The 17,568-nt window shown below is 38.6% G+C and overlaps 1 protein-coding gene across 2 annotated transcripts in view; it reads left to right on the plus strand.

Moving 5' to 3' along the window:
* VPS13B (vacuolar protein sorting 13 homolog B) overlaps positions 1–17,568 on the plus strand; it is a 595,475-nt gene that overhangs the window by 397,961 nt on the left and 179,946 nt on the right. The gene's annotated exons all lie outside the window — the stretch shown is intronic.

A 17,568-nucleotide genomic window follows, 5' to 3' on the forward strand; every position in this document is an offset into this window, starting at 1 on the left:
TTCTAGGGAGTAGGTGGCAGGTGTAAAATCAGGATTCAGGCCAAAAAAAGAAGTAACTTCAGGCTCTTGCCAAGACTTTAATATAGATCTGCTGCTTTAGCAGTGGGTAACTGGCCAGTTGCTAGTGAGCAGTCACTGGGGGTTACCCACCCCATACTGCTTACTGGCAAGTGGTATGCTGGAACTGACTGGCACTGGCTTGAAAGACTTCAAGAAACTTTGCAAGACAGTTGTTAAAGTGCTGGTAGCTAAATTGACCATGGTGAGAGTGTTTACTCCACGTATGTTGCTAAATGCTCTCAGTTGTTTCTCCCGTTGTGAGAGCTAGTTGTTAAACATTTACCAGAAACCTCGACCAGCCTTCCTCTAACTGCACTCATTTACTGAGTGCCTTACAGTGTAATAGGTCTTTCAAGGACACTGGAGATGGTGGGATGGTGCTGGGCTAATAGAATTAGCCATTAGATCATTCAGGGACTTGTGCCCACATACCTGTTAAGAATCTGCTTACCAGTGACCAAAACAGGATACAAGACTTGAAAAGTGATTCTTAATTCTTTGTAAATCCTTAAGCCATAATTAAGTTCACCCAGCTGAAGTCAATTTATAAATGGGTGGCTTCAGGGGTCTTTACTGCAAAATATTAGAATAGGCAGAGGAAATGAGGGAAGAGGGTCTTACATGAACAGCTATGACCTCTTCACAAATGTGTTTTTATAGGTATGTGGTGATCACAGAGGACTCATTTTTACTTTCTTCAAGCCCAACCACAACATACCCTGTATATTTCCTCAGCCTTGGAATCGCTGTGGAGTGAGGCAAGCAAGGACCCATAGTAATAAAAGAGAACTGCAGATTATGGATTTGTTTTTAACTTCCTAAATTGTAAGAGTAGATCTGCTTCAGTGCATTTTTGTTGATGTAGTCCCAGATCGTGTAATTAAGCATTTTCTCCTAAGTCTGTCTTCAGCAAGATTTATGCATTATATTTCAGTTATAACAAGGCTCATCATACACATGAATTATATTCAATAAGAATAATATATATAAAGAACTATGTGTACGAACCAGTGTGGAACCCCATTTCAGTAAGTGAAACTAGAGTGAAGGTTGTGTGCTAATTTAGTAGGAGGATATGTTTGGAGGAAAACAGCTTGCACTACTTGTGGGGAATATGCTGTGGATAATGTTATTGTAGATGCCTCTCCTTAATGTATCTATTAGGACACTTGCCTTATGCAATTATAGTAGCTGTACATGAACATGTTTCTTAGAAATGAAAGTAGTTATGTGAGAATTTTTCAGAGAACTAAAAAAGCAACAAGTTAAAATATAATGACATTTTTAAAAAATGCAGCTTTCCTTTCTGGAGAACTCCCTCCCAAGCATTGTACTAACTGCTTTAAATGCATTGTCTCATTTCATCGGGTTAACAAGTCTATGGGGGTCGGGGGACACGTTACAGTCCATCTTACAGATGCAAACGCTAGGAAACTAGAGCTCAGAGAAGTAACTGGCCCAAGGTCACAGCACTAGCAGTAAACCTCACTTCTTTGGACTGGGGAGAAAGGTGGATCTCTTTTTCTAACAATGACCCTCCATTGTCCTATTCCGGACCATGCGTAAGGTTTCCTCTGTAGGTTTTATCTGGTGAATTTGTGTGTGTAGGTTCAGTGTTTTCATGATGTAGCTAGACAGTGCAGCCTCTTGTGACAGTATGACAAAACTGGGTTCAAATTCTAGCTATGTCACTTATGAGTGTTAATTTTGTAGTGTATTTGAGAAAATGAAAAGAATGCATGAATAATTCCAAGCACTTAACAATGAGCCTGGCAACCAGTAGCCCATCATAAATGTCTGCTGTTGCTTTAGCTGTTGTTATTATTTGGAAGAAAGAGTACCAAACTAGTAGAGAGCTTAGAATTTTGCCACTGGCCCTGTCATCTATGTGCACAGTGATCTCAGCCATACAGTTTTATTCAGGTCATCTGTTTCCTTAATTATACAATTTGATGATTATAATAATTATCAACAAGGTCCATTTAGTTCTAAAATTTTATTCTGTAATTAGAAATTCATTTCCAAAAATATGTAGAGTCATTGCTTTGGCTATAGGGTCTTTCCATCTGTAAGCACCATCAGATCAGGTTAACATTTATTTTGATTTGTTTTAAAAATGCAACTTTTCTTTGCTACTTCAGTGGAGTATTGAGGGGAAAGAGCTTAGTGAACAGTTGCAACCTCTCACATGTACCTTTGTAGATGTGAGAGATGTGTAGTGAACACAGAAGACTTAACCCAGTGTGTTAAGTACGTAAATGCCATTAAATATCATGAAACAGTCAAACAGTTTGTGTTGTGACTGTTCCGTTTATGATCCAGCTCCCTGCTGAATGGCTAAGGAAAAAGCAACCCAAGTTGTTCCAAGTTTGGGCCGCTGCCATCCACATGGGAGACTGGAAAGAAGTTCTTGGCTCCTGTCTTGGCCTGGACCAGAACTGGATATCTGGGGAGTGAACCTATGCATGGAAGATTTCTCTGTGTGTGTGTGTGTGTGTGTGTGTGTGTCCCTCTCTAATTCTTTCAGATAAATAAATAAATCTTTTGAAAAGCAGAGAGAAATGTGAATGACTGCGATATTAACATTCTTGAGAATGGCGGGAAAGGGACTGGTAAAGTGGAGCAAACTCCCACTTCAGAATTCTAAAGAGAAAGTGTCATCAGTGTGGTATCTTTTGATTGAAAAGACAGAAGTATCACTGTGAGTCTAACTTTCAAAAATGAAATAGAAAAAATGAAGGCATCATAATTTTAAAATGAATGCAGTAATATAGTCTCTGTCTATACTATTGATTCTTTCTCTCTGACATGTAACATGGAGAGCTATGAAACACTTACATGACTGAAGTCAGATCTGTAACTTGCACATCCAGAGAAGCAATTTCAAAAAGTTAATATCAGCTGTGTGGGATAGTTTTAAGAAAACTGCTTGCCTCAGGAAACTGTTCTTTAAATTTAATTATTTTATTAGTACGTTCAGCCCTCCCGACAATTTAGAATATTTTTTTAATATTTAATTGATCTGCTATTTGGCTTTTTTCTTTTCATATGTTTTGATGGTTGCCCCGAGCTTTCCAATGTATACGCCAAACTTTTCATAATCCACTTGCAGGTAATACTTGAGCATTTTAAGCAAAATGTAGAAGCCTTACATTTATGTAGATTCCCTTACACTTTATTATCACCCATTTGTAACTTGTATAATCTCTCTGTATAATCTCTGATTCTCTTGAAAAACCCTGCACAGTAAGAAACATGCTTGCACCTACCATTGCATCCATATATATATGTCTGATAGTCTTCAACCTGTTCTTTTTAAAATACTTGGTTTTCTTTAAGTTGCTTATGATGTACAAAGACTTGTTTTATTTGAATTTATCCTATTTGGGTTCTCTGAGCTGCTTAATTCCCTAAATGTGTGGGGTTTTTTCACACTAAATCTAGAATGTTTTGTTCATTATTTGTGAAAATATTTTCCCTGCATCAGTCTCTTTTCTTCTTCTGAAACACCTGTGGTAAACTCTTTAATGTTGTGTTACAGATCTTTGAAACTTTTTCCCCTTCTATGTTATACAAATTGGATAATTTCCATTGAATTTTTTTTTTACTCTGACGTTTCCATTTAAATTTTTTTGTAGTTTCTGATCATAACTTGTAAATTTTCATTCAGGTGTATTATTGACACTTAGCTCACGAAATACAGTCTTGGTGTCTTCTTAACTCTTACCTGCTGATGTCACTGCTGTGACAGAGTGGACCTCATCCCACTCGCCCTCCCTCTGGCCTGACATACAGACCACACCCTCAGGGCCAAGTCAGCTCGCACAAAGACACAAATCTATTGCTTTCCATGGGACTTGCTGCTCTGTCCTTCCTGTCACTCTCCACCACAACTTAGAATTCACAAGTTAGAACAAAATCTGTATCAGTCATATCCACACATGTGACTTCCCTTCCCAGTTTACACTGTTCCCTCTTTTATTTTTTTTTAACTTTAAGAGTGTTCAATATTTATTTGCTCTTCTTAAGTAAAAAAAAAAATGCTCATTTTATTTCCAAGGCAGAAAGATGTACCCAGAGAGATATTCTACACACTGGTTCACTGCTCAAAACACCTGAGGCAACCAGGACTGGGGCAATCTGAAACCAGGAGCCCAGGACTCAGTGCAAGGGTCCCCCATCACAGCTTTAGTCATCGTCTGCCGCCTGCCAAGAAGCGTGCACCCAGGAAGCTGGATCAGTATGGAGGAGCTGGGGCACTCCATAATGGAATGCAGCAGTCCCACGTGGTGACTTAATCACTGTGCCAGATGCCAGCCCTGTGTTCATTTGCTTTTCATAAGGTTTTAAATTGTATGCAATCCAAGAGTTAGGTTGCAATGAGCTTATTCCATTTTGATTGGCACTAGAAATTCTAAATTTTTAAAATAATATTTTCTAGTCCATTAACCAGGCCTTAGTTTTCTGAGAAACTTAATAAAGGACTTCCTTCAAAAGTAATGCTTTTATATCTTTGCATCTGTGAGCTACAGGTCAGCTACATAGGTTACGATGAATAATTACTGCTCCCAGGGAGGTGTCAGTACTGGCTTAATTCTGCCCGTGTCACCAGTAAGCAAGAATGTGCTCAGATGCTCGGAGGACAGCAGTGGTGTTTGGTGTGTTCCTTAGGGCTTTCGTTTCACATATTATATAATCAGGTTTGAAGAGGAAAAGCTGTGAAATTCATTTTTTTCTCTTGTCAAAATTCCTGCCTTGCCCAGAACAATTGACTTGTACATACATCTATAAAAAAATTTAAATTATGTGTGGAGTTAAATACATGTAAAGGCTTCACAGTTCACGGAAGAATGAAGTTCAGAGACAACGTGCAGTGGGTATCTGCACTGAATGTTAAAATTCTGCCTGATCGCTTCTCGGCCTTTTGGCTAAGATCAAGTGAGGATTCTGCCCGAGACACAGCATCCCAAGACAGAGTGAATACTGGCTCGAGGCTCCATTCCAGCTTCCTGCTAACATGCATCCTGGGAAACAGTGGGTGAAGGCTCCGATGCTTGGGCAGCCCCAGTAAACGTCCTGGATTTAATTCCTAATTCCTGGTTTTAGAGGATAAGAGATCTCTGCCTATCTTCCTGTCTCTCTGCCTTTCAAGTTAAAAAACAATGCAGAACTTTTTAGAAACTTATTGAGGCCTCCATTATGTGCATTTTATAGGTATGTGTATGTGAAACCAACATTTGGGAAATTGTTAATCACAATAGATTATAAAAGAACTCTAAGTCTCTACCTGAATCTATTGCAGAAAATTCAATTAAAAGTTTTGACAATTACTTCTGGTTTCTAGTGTTTCTAAAATAGTATAATCCCTGCTCTGCCTGTTCTTACCAAATTGTGCCAGCTCTGTCTGTAGAAGGTAACTTGCATGAAATTCAAAACTCATTCACCTACATAAACTTATTTTTTGAAGTTTTATTTACATGAACTTTTTGAAGGACTCTCACATTAGCACTGTATTTTGCCTCCTTAATGTAAATACAAGCAGATTAAAGAAAAGATAGCTAGAAACTTTTTGAATTATTAGTAATCTGCTTTACCTAATTTTCCATGTAGTTCAAGTAAATAACATATTTGTAAGTTAACACTGCAACAAGGCAGTGTTTTTTCCCATGCCCTTCCCACCTGGAAAAGCCACTGACAGCAGTGAGATCTTCTGCCAGCACCCTTATATATAGCAGCTGTATTATTGGCAATTCTCATTTAAATAAAGATGTATGTAGTTGTTTTTAACATAATCGTATTAGTTGTATTTATAAATATTTTAAAATTGGTATTTGTTTTCCTGAGGGTAATGGAGTCCAGATTTGAAATTGCCTCATATCTTGACTATGCAGCCTTAGGCAGCCTTAGAATGTCATTTTTCCTTGCATTTGTTTTGGGCTTCTCTGGTTTTTTTTTTTTTTTTGGTACTGGGGGAGGGGATTGCTGTGCTATCTGGCCAACTGTGAAGAGTCAAACCCTTCTGAGGGAGTTTGAGTAACCCTGTACTTTCTTAGCCAACCACCCCGTGTCTCATTATGACGCGTGTGCTGGGACTTCACCGGGAAGCCAGCTGAAAGCAACCGCTCCTGCCCTCATGCAGCCTCTCTTCTGCAGCCGTGACATTTATTAGAATGAGCTCTACTGAGAAAGCACATCATAATAACACACCTGTCTTCAGGGCAGCAATCCCGTGATACAGTAATCCTGGTAAGGGACCCTTGTGTGTTTCTGGGTTTTACAAACATTTCAGATCTAGCTTATGATCCAATTAGGGAGAAAAGCAGGGAGTCGTGTAAGGTCTGTTGACTTATATGTAGTTGGTCCTGAGTTCTAATCCAAGCTTGCTTACAACTAGTGTGCATTATGGAACCTTCCTAAACCTCCATCTCCTCATGTATAATTTGCTGCCTCCTGGGGTTGTGAAGATTCAGTTATGTGTATGAAATACTCAAGTGTGTAGTGCAGAGCTTACTAAATGTTAATGTTGTTGTTTTAACATTGTCATTAATAAGTCTATTTAAAATAGTGACTACTACTAGTAAAAAAAATCACATCACTTCAGTGTAATTATAGCTATCATGCAGTTTGAAAATTTTCAGTCGCAGTAACTGGCTTTTTTACCCTTTCATGCATAGGATTGCAGAAAATGTGCCGAAGACATTTAAGTAAACCAACAGTTGAAAAATCATAAACTGGTTTCTTACACCTCATAAATCATACTTTGATTTCATTTCATTATTGTGACTTTAAGAAAAAGGGTTGAATTACATGTCTCTCTAGAATTAAAGGTTTTGTTAATAACCCTGGAAAGGCTTAAAGAATTAACCTGTGACTTTAATGTCATACTGATCCCAACTTGAACATTTATTTGAAAATTTGACTGCTGGTAGCATTTCTTTCTGGCCAGTCATATGTAATAAAATTGTTATCTTGACAGGAGTCAGCATGTAAGTAGGTCTCTTAAATGAGAGGTACCTAGTGTCTCACTCAGGGAGAAAGGTGCTGAGAAGTTTAAATAAAAAATGACTGAGAAAGAGGGAATTCATGTTACAGGGGAAGGAATATTGAAATAGAAATGTTAGAAATTGGGCTCAATGCAGTAGCCTAGCAGCTAAAGTCCTTGCCTTGCACTTGCCGGGATCCCATATCAGCACTGGTTCTAATCCTGGTGGCCCTGCTTCCCATCCAGCTTCCTGCTTGTGGCCTGAGAAAGCAGCCGAGGATAGCCCAAAACCTTGGGACCATGCACTCCTGTGGGAGACTTGGAAGAGGCTCCAGGCTCTTAGCTTCGGATTGGCTCAGCTCTGGCCATTTTGACCACTTGGGGAGTGAATCATCAGATGGAGGATCTTCCTCTCTGTATATTTGCTTTGCAATAAAAATAAATAAAGGTTTAAAAATTTTTTTTAGAGCTTGACATTTAGACATCCTTCATGATGCAGCTAACTGAAGTTCTTGGTGCTTAAATTTCGTTATTTCTAAATTGATTATAATCATATCTGGTTTTTGTGTACTAGTAGTTCAATTCAAGTTCCAAATGAGATATTTTTGAAGTGCCATTGAAATATGAAGGATAATTTAACTGTGAGTTGGGCCTGGTGTAACTTTTAGCAGTAGAAAGGAGCAATTAGTGGACCTTTGTTTTTGGACATAGTATTCAGGCCTTTGAGGCCCCCATGTTACTCACCATTTTCCTTAAAACAGGAGGAATCATTGGAAGGCACTAAGATGGCTTTCATATTACAGAACCCAGACTTTGCTTAGAGCAGAGAAGTTTCCAGTTGGGATTGAGTTGATTTTCCTTGGCAACATGACTGTGCTTTTAACTGGACAGCACTCTGTTTACTTGAACCAGATTTTGACCAATGTTGTCCTGTAAAGTATATGGACCCTTCATTAGAATTTGACATTAAAACAACCAAACAGAAAAGATTTTTAAAAAGCAAGAAAGAAAAAGAAACTCTAGGAAGGGACATAAAATATATATTTAGAGGAATTCAATGAGTTGCTATTTCATGGCATTGTGGCGCAATGATAGATCATATGAATCCAGGTGCAAGTCCTGGCTGGCTGCAACACTTCCAATCTAGATCTCTACAGATTTGCCTGGAAAGCAGCAGAAAGTGGCCGGGGGGCTTGGACCCCTGCAGCATCAGTGGAAGAACCCTCTAGGAACCTAGTTTAGGCTGACCCAGTCCTAGCTGTTGTAGGCATTTGGGGAATGAAAACCAGTGAACCCTGCCTTTCAAGTAAAGACAGAAAGTAAGAAGGTACTTCCTTCTAGCAACATATGGAAAACAGCCTCCTCTTCTTCTTTTTTTAATGTATATTTCTTCAAAAGGCAGATATAAAAACAGAGACAGTTTTTCCATCTTCTGGTTCACTCTCAGCAGGCTGGAAGGGCCAGGGCTGAGCTGATCTGAAGCCAGGAGCTCTTATATGAGTCTGCCATGCGCGTACAGGAGCCTAAGGTTTGTGCCCATCTTACCTGCCTTTCCAGGCCATAAAGCAGGGAGCTGAATTGGGGTGGGACGGTCTATACTCAAACCAGCACGCGTTTGGGATGCTCATGCCACAGGCAGAAGGCAATCCTAAATTGCCACTACACTGGCCTTCCTTGAAAACAAACAAAATTTTAAAAATAATATAGCTATTTTTACTTGAAAGGCAGATTTACAGAAAGAGAAGGAAATACACACACAGAAAGGAAGACTTAATTGTGAGACTAAGAGCCAGGAAAAACTGAAGGTTAAACATCGCACAGCCAATTCAATCCCTTCTTCCTGTCTCTTATGGACTGGGATATAAACCTGGAAATCTCTCGCTCTTGTCATCATATCTTGGGAAATACAAAGTACACGTACTGGCAGAACCTAGCGGGAAATTACCTATGAAGTTAGCCAGCTGCCCTGGTACCCATGAGGAGATGATATGCACCGACATTAACCTGATATCTGAAGCAGACATCTGAATGTGGTATTCTGCTGTTGGCATTAAAGGGAACTTTGTTTGCTGGAGCTACATTTGAACTAATTCTGATCTGTTCTATCTCACAAGCTTACTCTAACACTAATATTAACAAGTAAAAAGGTAAGAAGGCAACAATTGCACATGTATAAATACATGCTAAAAGGATAGTCATATCCCAAAGTAATCATTTCCATTCCTCTACATTGTTCGCTATTCTGTATTAGGTGTGTCATATCAGAGAAAACTGTCTTTTTGAGTGGATTAAAATTTATGTCGCCGTTAAAGATGACGACGAGGGGAGAAAGAGCAAAGAGTTTTAAGGGAGAGCATGAGTGCGAGGGAAGTATGGACATCTTGGAACTGTACCTGTGGAATGCACAAAATCTGTTCTCTTTATCTTAATAATTCTTTAAGATTTATTTTTATTAGAAAGGCTGATTTACACAGAGATGGATCTTCCATCTACTAGTTCCCTCCCCAAATGGCCACAGTGGCCAGAGTTGAGCCAATCCGAAGTTAGGAGCCAGGAGCTTCTTCCAGGTCTCTCATGTGTGTGCAGGGTGCTAGGGATTTGGGCCTTTATCTACAGCTTTCCCAATCCATAAGCAGGGAGCTGGAAGGGAAGTGGGTCAGGTCAGACTCTATCTAGTACCCATGTGGGATGCCGGTGCTTTTAGGCAGAGGATTATTACAGTAATTTAAAAAAAAAAAAACCCGCTTTTAAAAGCAGCAACATCTACTTTCACTTTGAGAAGGAAAAGGATGTGAGGATGGAAACTGACCTCATCCCCCCAGCAGCGTGGTGTGCTGTGTGCTGTGTGACCTGCTTGCCTTGGCTGTCAGTCCACAGTAGGAAAGGTGACTGTTTGCACAGATGATATGGCACAAGTTCTTGGTGGTTTTTTAAAATTATTTTTATTATTATTTTATGATGCAGTCCGTAGGCTCTGAGATTTCCTATCCTGCTCCCCAAACTTCTCCCTCCCCACTACCCCACTAGAGGGTTTCCCCTCTAGTATTACAATGGGTGGTCCTTCATGAACAGTCATAAGTCCTTCATTCTGCTAATGAAGTGTTTCCCTACATTGTAGGCATGGACACTATCAGAGAGTCCAGCATCCTACTGTCAGGATATTTCCAGCTGTCTCACTAGGAGTCTGTCTTTGTTCTGGATGCATAGAGACATACTATACTTTGTCTTCACATCTGCACATGTCAGTCATGGAGCAGGTTCTTAACAAAGGCTTATGAACATTACTGGAAACAGGCTACATGGAAGCTTCCAGATGAAAAAGAGCAGGCATCAAAGTAAAAAATGCAAAGATATTTGGCAATATGTATATATTACAAATTAAAGATAAGCTTCATTGCAAAGAATTTTAAAAATGGATATAGTATTTAAGTGGCATGACGTCAACATTTGATAACATTTTACACTACTGGTGGTCAAGGAATGACTGTTTGAGAGTGAGTTCCTTATACAGAGGGTTGTCCTTCCGGCCTCTGAGTGCCATCAAAACCTTGCTGCTAATGGGGGGCTTTAACAGACCTAGTGGTCTTCCCAAAAGGATTTCCTTTAATTCTCTACAAGTTCTGTTTATAAAACATCTGCCTCTGTGGGCATAATAAAGGACTGTGCTGAAATATTTTCTAGGTGTATCCTGTCCTAAGGAACTAAGAGAGGGAGGAGAAAGTGAAGAAATTGCTCATGTGCTACCCTGGTTCTTTAAGTGCTGTCCTCCCAACTTAGTCCTGCTAGCTGTGAATTCTGCTTAGTCTCCCTTTCAAAACAAATCTCTATAAACTTAAACTCCCAATTCACAATATTTATCTGCAAACTGAATGATTTTTGACATTTCTTCTCAATATTTTTTTAATGGAAAAGTTGAAATATACTCAGATGACGTTGGAACAGGATTAAGTATGCTAGCCTTGGTTTAGAAAATAGAAAGCATTCTGTTGTTGCTTACAGATTATTCTGTGATGTATGTGTAGGCCAGAGATTTACAAAAAATGGCACAGGAGGTAAGAATCAGACCCAAAATCAAGGATACTGTGAGATCTGTAATTTCTTTTCAACCAGAGGTGCTAATAGAAAAATAACAGAATCTGTTTATTATATTAAAGCTCAATAATCAGTGCTTACTTTTAAAACTAAATATAAATAAGCTTTCCAGTTTTTAAGACCAAAATTGTGTGTAACTACTAATAATGAACAAAACTTTTGTTTTTTATGTTTCCCATTATATGCTATTTTCAAATAAGCTATAAAAAAGCCAAAGTTAGGACAAGTAGATATGTGATTGACATACTGTATATACATGCTCATTTTGTTTACATTTCACCATGAGAAGCAACATAGTGTCTGTTTATTAACGTTCCCCCATTACAAGTTCCATATTTTCTCTGTTTTGGAATCAAAGTTGGAGTTCATGAAGTCATATTTACCCAGTAAAAGGGTTTAGGATATACACCTGAACCTGATAACCTCCAAAGCCCATGTTCCATTAGCCCACATTCCTCTATGTTATGAACTCCGATGTAATACAGGATGTGAGAAAGGCCTTGAAAGCCATGTTCACTACTCCTCTTTTGGTGACAAGCTACTTCTCAAATCCCTTACATAGGATGGGATCCTGCCATCTTCCAATTACCGTTGAAAGTTCAGCAAAAGTCCCCCCAGTAGTCTTTCATAATGACAGCCCAGTGTGCCTTGGGCCAAGAGAAATCTGTCTCCATGTATATAGCCTTGAATGTTGCCTGGGGTCATTAGCTATGGGAGACTTGAGTATGCTTGTAACCCCTAATAACAGTTCGTCAAAGCTTCATTAAGATGTGAATAAAGCATATACTCTGTCATTGCCTTTAAAACAAAAGTCAAAGTACATTGATCCCCCTGGACATTCTGTAACTTGTAAAACAGAGAACGAAGTGAATATTGAAGCTATTTGTATCACACAAGCGTTAGTTTTATAGTTCTTTTGAAGATGGTGATGTTTTTGTCATATGCTAATATGAGAAAAAAAAATCAGTGCAATGCCGTTTGACACCAAAGCAGATAGCAGCTTAGGAAAGGCAATTGTTTTAATTACATTGAAATCAGTACTCAGTCACTCCATTGCCTGCCAAACCCACTGCACCACAGCACCTGCTCTGAACGTTGATAATGCTCACGATTGCATGCAGCAACAGAATTCCAATAATACAACTGTCCAGTACTTGAAGGAAGATAACAGTATGTTTGCTTGCTGAAGAAAGCATAGTTAAAATGAGGTACACTGAAACTCAAGTTTTTTGGTTTTTTTTTTTTTTTTTTTTACAGAGCTAGAGCTATAGTGTGGCAAGTTAAGCTACTGTTTACAGCATTGCCATTCCATATGAACACTGGTTCGAGTCCCAACTGCTCCTCTTCCAATCCAGCTCCCTACTCATGTACCCACAAAAACAGTGGAAGATGACCCAAATCTTTGGAACTTTGTACTCACATTGGGAGACCTGGATGTTGTTTCTGACTCCTGGCTGTGGCCTGGCCCTAACCCATTTATTGAGGCTGTTAGGCAAGTGAGCCAACAGCTAGAAAAACAATTCTCTCTCCCTCTTTCTTTCTTTCTCTCTCTCTCTCTCTCCCTCACTCTCTCCTTCTCCTTGTCCTTCATCTCCTCTCTCTCTCGCTCTCTTTCAAATAAATACATAGATCTTTTAATTTTTTTTGGAAAATATTCTTCAACTTTCTTGAGATTTATCCTCTCCCTAACTCCCTTCCCCATTTAAATACACTTTCACTAACTAGTAGTGCAGGAACTTTGCACCATAGAGAAATTTAGTCATATTGGATTTAGCACTCATTTCTGTGGCAGTCTAAAAATCTAGGAAATCAAATCAACTGATTAAAAACAGTGTGACTGAGGTTACTTGCATCTCCTGCAACAAACAAAAATTTTCCTTGGTTCTTTCAGGAAAACTGTTGGATTAACTTTGCTTTCCACTGTTCCTTAACCAAGCCATTTACAGAGATGCTGTTAAGCCAAGAAAAGATTTAAGTGATCAGTCCTATGGATGACAGGAGTAACTGTTGGCCAGTGGGGGCGGGGGCTGTGGAGGAAGGATGAAAAGAAAAATAATGTTGGTGGAGTCTCACTCTTGTCATCCTTAGATATATAGTTAACATTGAGGCAAACAAATCTTTGAGGTACTGAGATATTTGAAATCCGGTGTTCTAGTCATATTGTAAAGCTATTAGAATGTTTTGCCTCTATGATGGGTAGCTTTTAGAAGTATTTACTGTAAAAGCAATTGGATTGCATTATGTAGTGTCCCATATGCTTTTTTGAAAAGATTGATTTATTTTTATTGGAAAGTCAGATTACAGAGAAAAGAAGGATTTTTCTTCCATCAGCTGGTTCATTCCCCAAGTGGCCACAACAACTAGAGCTGAGCTGATATGGAGCCAGGAGTCAGGAGCTGCTTCTGGGTCTCCCACGTGGATGCAGGTCCCAAGGCCTAGAGCCGTCCTCTACTGCTTTCCAAGGCCACAAGCAGGAAGCTGGAAGGGAAGTGGAGTAGCTGGGACATGCACCAGTGCCCATATGGGATCCCAGCACATGTAAGGCAAGGACTTTACCCACTAGGCTACCAAGCCAGGCCCATGTCGCATACAGCTTTACTAAAATCTGTTTAATACGTGCTGCATTATAAAAAAGACATCCTGTTAGAGTGGAGCAAAACAAAAAAAAAATGACAACACTTTAAATTTGTAGCATTCAGCTCTTCTGTTTGAGCATTGTAAGCAAAAGCTTTGATAAGTGGAGGACTGCAATGTTTGATTTTGTGGTTGGACTGAATAGTGTTGTAGGTCATATAATTCAAATGGTTAGCAAAGGTAGACTTTGTGACTGTTTAGTATGGGGTAAAAAAAAAAAAAAACGTGAGCAGCACTTCAAACGACTACTTTTACCAGATTCACTGGAAGCCCTCCCAAGCAGTTAAGTGAAGTTAAGGTTTTCCTACAGAAGAGCAGAATAATCTACAAAGAATAGTCTTGATGGAGTGTGTCTGTCAAAGCTATAACCTTGATTCATCTGGGGAATGAGCTAAAGTTTCACAATCTTTAGTTATTCGTTGTAATGTGGTATGAGGAAGTATTTTCTTTTGGAGCCCAAATCAACTCAGAAGAAAAATAATTAGTATCATTTTGTCAGAACAGTGGTTTTTTGTTTTATTTTGGTTTGGTTCTTTGTAAGTTGAACGAGACTATGCCTGAGTGGACTATGTCTTTTGATCCATTTCCCCCTTTTGTGACTCTGCAAAAATAGAAATTCGTCCTTTTTCTTAGATTTAGGGTCAACAGCATAAATGCGTTCATCAACATAAACAGGAGAGTTATTGGACTTGTATAATTGGATGCTTACTAAATATGGAGAAGTATGAACAAGTTTCTACCATTTTACGATAATCTGTTGCTCTGTTTATACATGTATTTTATTTACAAGCTTTTAACAGCTTGTCTAGTGTTTTCCCAGGTATAGTGACCCTAAGGAATGTGTCGTATTAACACTGTCTTGGTGATGGAATTAGGGAAAAGTTCAACTATCAGGACGTTTAGTAGTCATCTTTTTTACTCTAGAGCATGAGAGACTAACTGGTTGCCTTGGAACCCCAGGCATGTCTTTGGGACTTTGACATACATTTTTGCTACTGCTGCTTTGTCTAGCCACAGTGACTCCCGAGCACAGGCTTATCCTCAGTTGGGATGTTAGTCAAAACTGGGAAAGAAGCCACATGCCTTATCATCAGCCATGCAACCTCTATTGTTCTGGATAAAACCCCCATTCAAATTATTCTGTTTTTGTCGATCCTATAAATTCGGGAATATTTTTAAAACTGGCTGGCCTAACATTTTGTTGGGAAATACTCACTGAAATGTTGGCTGCTTTGGTTAGAACAACTTTTATAGTTGTCTTAATTTTAATCCTTAATTCGTATTCTGTTTTCTATTACTGCCAGTTGGTTTATTTTATCACCTATTAAATCATCTCCCCTCTGTAACTGCTCTAGGAAAGACTCCTGCCAGCTGATCCCTCTAACTTCAGCCGCAAGATAGGCACCTGCACTAAATCCGCCTCACCTGACTGCAAAACTCGTATTATCAAACTTCTCTGGTCCCTAGTTTTGTTCCTTGTAAAGGAAAATCAAGGGATTTCAAATACCCAGGAAGTTCTCTTTTTTTTCCCTACTCTTTTATTTTTGAAAATGATTAATAAATAGACCTGTTTTTCTTCAGTCTTGGCTAGTCACTTCCTGGCCATCTATCAGTGCATGCTTAGGATCATGACAAAAGTGATCATCCTTCAATAATTTCAAACGGATGCATATCTATCATGTATATGCAGATAAGTTGTTTATATTTGAATTCACTGATCCTCCCAGCCTACTTTGTTTTATTCACACAATCCATTTTGAAGGTCTAGGTCAGGGGCCCAGCATAGTAGCCTAGCAGCTAAAGTCCTCACATAGCACACGCTGGGATCCCATATGGTTGCCGGCTCTAATCCCTGTAGCCCCTGCTTCCCACCGAGCTCCCAGGTTGTGGCCTGGGAAAGCAGATGAGGACGGCCCAAACCTTTTTAACCCTGCACCTGTGTGGGAGACCCGGAAGAGGCTCCAGACTCCTGGCTTCAGATCGACTCTCAGCTCTGACCATTGCAGTCACTTGGGGAGTGAATCAGTTGACGGAAGATCTTCTGTCTCTCCTCCTCTGTATATCTGACTTTCCAATGAAAATAAAATAAATGTAAAACAAAATAATGAAAAGAAAATCTGTTCCAGCCTTTTGTATAGTATTCTCTGCAGTATTAATAATGTAGTTTCAATTTATTTTACCTTTTTTCTATAGATATTTAGTTTTATTTTCCAAGATTTTTAGTATTTCAGTTGATGCTGAAGTCAACTTTTTGGATGTTTATGTATTTGTGAATTTTTTTTACAATGGAATTCTACAAATTGTCCATCTTGTTCCGACAACATTGTACATGTTCACACTTAAGCCACCAAACATAGGAGGATCCATGCCTCCTCCTTACCACGTAAGTTGCTATCAGTCATTTTACTTTGTGCTATTTACCAAATTTCTTCTTTTAATGTGTATATCCTGCTTCATAGTATGAGTAAGGAGATTTTTCCCATTTTTTGCTGTTCTCTAAAAGGATTAAACAGCTTTGAAAAAGTCTTAAAAGTGCTTTAAGAAACTATTCAGAAGAATATGGTAACCTAAGGATAAATTCATTGAATAGGATTTTTTGGCCATATCTATTTTTAAAAGTATGCAGACCACAAGTGGTGTAGCAGTTAAAGGACAGCAGGCACACCTGCAGAAGCATTGGCTGCGTGCAGCAGATCAAGCCTTGAGTGCTCAGAATCTAGAAGGTGCTTCTACAAATCACTGAGAACAATTCTGTGGGAAAAGGAGGGAACAGGTGCATTCCCAGGGAGGAGTCCTGAACTTCCAGTGAATGAAAATCCTGCACCTGCCCTTTGGTTTTGTTTCACTGTTAATAATGTAAAATGACTGTTTTATGCCAATTCAAGCAGATTGGCCCTTAAACATTGTATGGAATGCCATATGTTTATTTGAAAATTAATCCATTGATGAATATCTGGGTTAGTTTGTTTCTGTCATATTTGAACAGTGAGTGTGTGCTTACACTTTTTTCTGATTTCTTCTTTAGAATAAATTTATACACAATAACTAGCTAGATCATATGATGTTGCACATGTAAAACATGTTGTATATTACAGTTAACCTCCAGAAAGGCCTTCCACCGTTGGGTGAGTGCCTGTTCTCACAAGCAACCAACAGAGACAATAACGGATTTTTTAGTCTTGTCTGAGAGGTGAAACATTCTAACATTAATAGATTTGCCTCATCTCTTATTACTAAAATCCAGTGTATTTTAATGTTTATATTTTGAGATATTTTATGCCATTTGTTTTTCTTCATTTATCAATTGATTTTTCTGTTGGTATCTTTATATGCAGATACTAACAGTTGTTGGAAATGCTTTGTTTTGCAAAGTTTTAGGTCCATGCATACCTTTTTCATACTACACATTTTCCATGAGTTTTCTGATGTCTTTTTATTAGATATATGCCTTTTGCAATGTATCATGTGCTTTTGTGACTTTTTACTATGTTTATGGTAGCCTTTTCATGAAAGTTTTATATGGTCATTTTGGGAATCTTGTATTCTTTTAGTTTTACTGGTATTGTCATCAGTATACAATATAGTAGTTAGTATATTTATATTCTCTAAGTATATGTTAACCTGCTGCTCGGAATCATATTCCTAAGAAAATTTACAAAATAGATTACATTTTTAAAATGTCATAAGGGTAACAATTTTTCTAAACATGTACATGTTTAAGTATATAATCCATGTAACTTTGTCACCCTTTCTTAGAAATATATTTTTATTTGTAATGGACATATAAATAAACATTGTTC

Source organism: Ochotona curzoniae, unplaced genomic scaffold (genome assembly GCF_017591425.1).
Source record: "Ochotona curzoniae isolate NIBS_2020 unplaced genomic scaffold, NIBS_Ocur_1.0 contig_2318, whole genome shotgun sequence".
Taxonomy (NCBI): domain Eukaryota; kingdom Metazoa; phylum Chordata; class Mammalia; order Lagomorpha; family Ochotonidae; genus Ochotona; species Ochotona curzoniae.